The 6,158-nt window shown below is 44.4% G+C and overlaps 1 long non-coding RNA gene across 1 annotated transcript; it reads right to left on the bottom strand.

The window, feature by feature from the left end:
• Positions 1–4,273: 4,273 nt before the first annotated feature.
• LOC112637616 lies at positions 4,274–5,716 on the bottom strand. The gene is made up of 4 exons (XR_003122625.1): positions 5,635–5,716; positions 5,198–5,544; positions 4,830–5,050; positions 4,274–4,337 (listed from the first exon to the last, which is right to left on the bottom strand). It is a non-coding gene; the product is annotated as an uncharacterized LOC112637616 (long non-coding RNA).
• Between the last annotated feature and the right edge of the window lie 442 nt (positions 5,717–6,158).

Here is a 6,158-nt window from a genome sequence, read left to right as displayed (position 1 = left end):
GCAGGCAGCGGCAGCGGGAAGCGGACAGCGGACAGCGGACAGCGGACTGCGGCAGCGGGAAGCGGACAAGGGACAGCGGCAGCGGGAAGCGGACAGGCAGCCGGGAAGCGACAGCGGCAACGGGAAGCGGACAGCGGGAAGCGGAAACAGCGGGAAGCGGGGACAGCGGGAAGCCCGGAAGCGGGAAGCGGACAGCGGGAAGCGGGACAGCGGACAGCGGGGAAGCGGGAAGCGGGAAGCGGACAGCGGGAAGCGGACAGCGGACAGCGGACAGCGGGCAGCGGGAAGCGGACAGCGGACAGCGGACAGCCGGCAGCGGGAAGCAGACAGCGGCAGCGGGAAGCGGACAGCAGGCAGCGGCAGCGGGAAGCGGACAGCGGACAGCGGGACTGCGGCAGCGGGAAGCGGACAACGGACAGCGGCAGCGGGAAGCGGACAGCGGCAGCGGGAAGCGGGACAGCGGGAAGCGGACAGCGGCTAGCGAGAGGCGGACAGCGGGGAAGCGGACAGCGGACAGCGGCAGGCGGACAGCGGACAGCGGGAGGCGGACAGCGGGAAGCGGACAGCGGGAAGCGGACAGCGGACAGCGGACTGCGGCAGCGGGAAGCGGACAGCAGGCAGCGGCAGCGGGAAGCGGACAGCGGACAGCGGACTGCGGCAGCGGGAAGCGGACAACGGACAGCAGCAGCGGGAAGCGGACAGCAGCAGCGGGAAGCGGACAGCGGCAGCGGCAACGGGAAGCGGACAGCGGACAGCGGACAGCGGACAGCGGCAACGGGAAGCGGACAGCAGGCAGCGGCAGCGGGAAGCGGACAGCGGACAGCGGCAGCGGGAAGCGGACAGCGGACAGCGGACTGCGGCAGCGGGAAGCGGACAACGGACAGCGGCAGCGGGAAGCGGACAGCGGCAGCGGGAAGCGGACAGCGGCAGCGGGAAGCGGACAGCGGGAAGCGGACAGCGGGAAGCGGACAGCGGATAGCGAGAAGCGGACAGCGGGAAGCGGACAGCGGGAAGCGGACAGCGGACAGCGGGAAGCGGACAACGGCAGCGAGAAGCGGACAGCGGGAAGCGGACAGCGGACAGCGGGAAGCGGACAGTGGACAGCGGGAAGCGGACAGCGGGAAGCGGACAGCGGACAGCGGACTGCGGCAGCGGGAAGCGGACAGCGGACAGCGGCAGCGGGAAGCGGACAACGGCAGCGAGAAGCGGACAGCGGCAGCGGGAAGCGGACAGCGGCAACGGGAAGCGGACAGCAGGCAGCGGGAAGCGGACAGCGGACAGCGGACAGCGGACAGCGGACAGCGGACAGCGGGAAGCGGACAGCGGGAAGCGGACAGCGGATAGCGAGAAGCGGACAGCGGGAAGCGGACAGCGGACAGCGGGAAGCGGACAGCGGGAAGCGGACAGCGGATAGCGAGAAGCGGACAGCGGACGGCAGCAGCAGCAGCGGGCATTTTTTTTTTTTTTTTTATTTAATTCTCTTTCCTTTTACAGTTTCGAGCTTTCGGTCTTCTTTGTCTTTTGTCTCTAATTTTTCTATTTCCCTACTTTTATGTTTAAGGAGTTTTTTATTTAAACTTTGTTTTTTATTTTAATTTGTTTCTCTTTTTATTCTAATTTGTTCCCTTCTTTTTCTTATTTTTTTTTCTTTTTCAGAATGTGGGTCTCTCAGCCGACATCAGTAGCAGCGGACAGCGGACAGCAGCAGCAGGCAGCGGACAGCGGACAGCGGCAGCGGGAAGCGGACAGCGGGAAGCGGACAGCGGCTAGCGAGAGGCGGACAGCGGGAAGCGGACAGCGGGAAGCGGACAGCGGACAGCGGGAGGCGGACAGCGGACAGCGGGAGGCGGACAGCGGGAAGCGGACAGCGGGAAGCGGACAGCGGACAGCGGACTGCGGCAGCGGGAAGCGGACAGCGGGAAGCGGACAGCGGATAGCGAGAAGCGGACAGCGGGAAGCGGACAGCGGACAGCGGGAAGCGGACAGCGGACAGCGGGAAGCGGACAGCGGGAAGCGGACAGCGGGAAGCGGACAGCGGATAGCGAGAAGCGGACAGCGGACGGCAGCAGCAGCAGCGGGCATTTTTTTTTTTTTTTTTATTTCTCTTTCCTTTTACTGTTTCGAGCTTTCGCTCATATATGTCTTTTGTCTTTAATGTTTCTATTTCCCTACTTTTATGTTTAAGGAGCCTTTTATTTAAACTTTATTCTTTATTTTAATTTGTTTCTCTTTTTATTCTAATTTGTTCCCTTCTTTTTCTTATTTTTTTTTCTTTTTCAGAATGTGGGTCTCTCAGTCGACATCAGCAGCAGCGGGCAGCGGGCAGCTGCAGCAGCAGCAGCGGGAACCAGCAGCAGCAGCGGACAGCGGGCAGCGGGCGGCAAGCGGCAGCAGTAAAACAATCGAATCGTTCGTAATTCATATCATTAGCATAATATACTATGAATTTTCTACGTTATATATTGAATCGAAATAGCGCGAAAGAGGAAAAAAAGTACAAGCCTATGAATAGACATTTCCATCCTTTACTAAAAGAAAAGAAATTAAAAATATCTCTTAATTTTATTTCTGTTTCTTCGGGCAAGTCTACATATATTACCAATATGATTAATTGATTCCATCTTTATATATTTATCATTATGTGCTATTAATTAAAGCCGTAGACAATATTCAGTTATCAAAGTTGCGCGCTGGAATGGCCATGCGCAGAAACGAATGCGCACTGATTCGGCCGCCATGTTGGCGCGTGACTGCGTTGTCACTGCGACGTCACTGCTACGTCAAACGCGTCATACGGCCGCCATGTTGGCGCGTGATTCGGAGTCATACGCAGTTACACGGATCGTCGTACGTCCGCATTTTTCGCATCTTTTAATCGTTTTTAAACGAATATCACGAGTGAACGAGCGTCGAGAGTGTTCAAGGATGATCGCGCGACTTTCATAGTGAGTCGATGGAAACGCGCGACAGCGATTTTTGACGATATTCAGTGATGGCGTCATCGCGAAGATGGAGCGAAGTTGCGTCGCGTTATTCGCGCCCTTGATGATGATTATCGGATGCGAGCGAGTATCGGGAGTGCCGCATAAAGTGTCGCGCGTTCGCGTTGATGATATCGTTTGAATTTGTGTGCATCAAGATCGGAATGGGACGTCCCGAGGCGAGCGAACTGTCCCGAGGAGGAGCGGCCTGTGGAACAGCCGCCTGAGTAGATTTGATTTATCATATTTGCGTGACAATTCGTGCTCATTCGACGCTTATACAGCATCGCGATGTCCCGAATTTCGGACAAATCGGCGCCGCATCATAATTCGATTCGGTGCAATTCAAATAAGTCGATCGCGTGAAGATGATTATGCTAGAAGCGATTTGAATTTTGTATACGCGCGCGCAGTGCTGCACAGACAGCCTATCTCGTAGGGTTGCCAACTGTTAAACGATAAATTTGTTTGATCTAACCTAACCTAACCTCTCAGTGTCTTTGGATATCGAATGTAAACACAAGCGTATGCTGCCTGGATTGTATCATGCTTTAAAAAATAATATTTAATTATTTCCTTAATGTATTACATTTTAGTACGTAATATATTAATCGTATTAAATGTGCGACGTAGAGTTTTACACATTTTAATGAGTAGCATATAATATAATTGGTTAGGTTAGATTAAATTAAAACAAGCTGCTGTGATTCATTTAACGTAATAGGATTAATTTGACGAATGTGCAGCTATTGAAGTTACATGATATTTGTGGACACATTTTTAAAGTAATCATGAGTGTCTTATCACATCTCGATTACATGAAATTAAAATATAAAATATTTATGTATTCCACATTAACGTTATTCATTACAAGTACTATATTACTACATTACAAGTACTTTTCTTATATCTCAATCATATTCAACCATTTATTTCATCGATGAAGCTTTTCATATATCGCAGACAATATGATACTGCGTGTGGAATTTTACACAGGTAATACATGGCACAAAAATAATTTGCTCTCAAGTATTGTGTGCATTTCTCAAAAATAAATCAAATTAAATTATTTTCAGAATCCAAACATCGCTACATTGCCAGGATTGTATCTTATTATAACTGCGATATTATCACCTTTTAATATGTGTGCGCAGTATTACATACATAAAATATATAAATTTATTTGAAACGTACAGAAATCTTTATCATATTTATAATATTTATGATATAAAAGAAAATTGCAACTCTAATGAAACAGAGCGGTGGAATAATTGGTTGACACTTATGCTGATCTATAATATTTATCCTTTTTTCATCATTAGATTTTTGGTGCTTTTTTTATTATACAGATGTTATCTGTAAATATAGTACTTGTAATGTTGCTTCTGTATCACTGTAAGCTCACAAAAATGATAGCATTTGCAGGTAATTATGTTATACTTATATATCATAAGAAAGAGAAAATAAAATTAAAGTTGAATACTGAATGTGCTCTAAAGTAAATCTCATCTAAATAAATAAATGCATAAATGTGCGCCCCACATTCCCCATGAAAAAAATACATAATATTAATTTTTATGTATTATTATTATTAGATTTTTATTCTTTTAAATTCTTTAGATGCACTTTTCATTTCTCCTCTCTTTCTTTCCAACTACTAAATATAGATCTATCATTTTTAATATAGATCTGTCATTTTTAGTGTACATTATTGCAGTAAGTGGAATAAAGAGCAAATTTTTTGGCACATTTAAAATGTACAGGAAAGTCAGTTTTATCTGATGCGTTTTTTTCAATAGAAATATCTGAAAAAAATGCATATTCATTACACATTACACATTTTCTTACCAGTGTATTCCTTATATGTAGGAATATACATTAGTCTTTGACCAGCCCTATTTTTAACCGTCTTTAGGGATGCTTTGGCTTTTGATAACGCAAATCTAGCTAATCCATTTCCATTTCCAGTTACTATAAATGAACTGATTCTAGTCTTACGTGCTAAATTACCGGTCATACAAGTTATCATTTTTTTTCCAAAATCCAGGTTTCAAAACTTTCAAATGTATCTGCACAAAACAAAGATATTAATTATATAAGATTCTAATATTTAGAACTGAAACATAAAAAAAAAATTGAAAATAGACATCATATCCCATGATTTTGGTATGTGTGTGATTCAACCATTATAATCCAATAATAGCATAAATATTAACCTTTTCCAATAAGATCTGATTCAATGCTTCTGCCATCCATTGTAACACTCGTCCAACCATATTCCAATGGCGATAATTTGATTTGCATTGGTCTGGTTTGACTTTGTGGTAATTCCATAAGTTTTTGCTTTCTTTCAAGATTTACAAGCAATTTTTGCTGTTGAATTAATTCTTTTCCTCTAAACACAGGAGTGTTTAGACCAGGAAATTGTATTGGAATTTTTCCCATGCCAATAATTTGCTCCTTATTTAGGAGCTCTCTCTTTTCACTACTCTTCTTGCTCTACCTCTGCGTCTTCCTGCATTACTGATACTTGTCACACTCTTTCATAATTCATCTTCAGGTCCTATAGAACAAAAGCACAGTGAAATACAAATTATTTTCTACTGTAAATATAAACTGTTATCAAAATGCTATCCATAAAAGTTTTACTTACTATTCGCAAAAAAATATAGAGTTTCTCACATTATTTAATAAAGTGACTATTTTTAATAAATGTGAATGACTGACAAGCAATAAATTAAACAATATTAAACAATAATATACCTGAAAAAAATTTCATAATTTTATTAGAGTTAAATTGATAAATTAATTTTAAATACACATTATATGTTAATTACATATAATGATTTAGAGACAGTGATATATTTCATTTGCGTTACCATTGTTTACAGATTGAACATTTTTTATCAAATTATTTATAACTCTAAATATGTAGCATACGACAAGCCATTTTTAAAATCTATAAAACAAACAACAAATTTGTTCATAATTTTCACTCTTTTTTGTCATAGTCTGCTTTTAGGCGACCTTAAAGTCACTAGATTAACAAAGTACCGCAATTTTGATCTCAATAAGATAAGCTGGAGAAAAAATGGCGTCCGATACCAACGGGACACAGGACAAATCAGGATCAAGATTAGAAAAATTGCACTTAGTATAGATAGCTACACAAAGTGT

The sequence above is a fragment of the Camponotus floridanus genome, unplaced genomic scaffold (genome assembly GCF_003227725.1).
Source record: "Camponotus floridanus strain SB8 unplaced genomic scaffold, Cflo_v7.5 scaffold183, whole genome shotgun sequence".
NCBI lineage: Eukaryota > Metazoa > Arthropoda > Insecta > Hymenoptera > Formicidae > Camponotus > Camponotus floridanus.
Note: the sequence above shows the minus strand (reverse complement) of the source record. Positions and strands in the feature narration are given on the sequence as shown.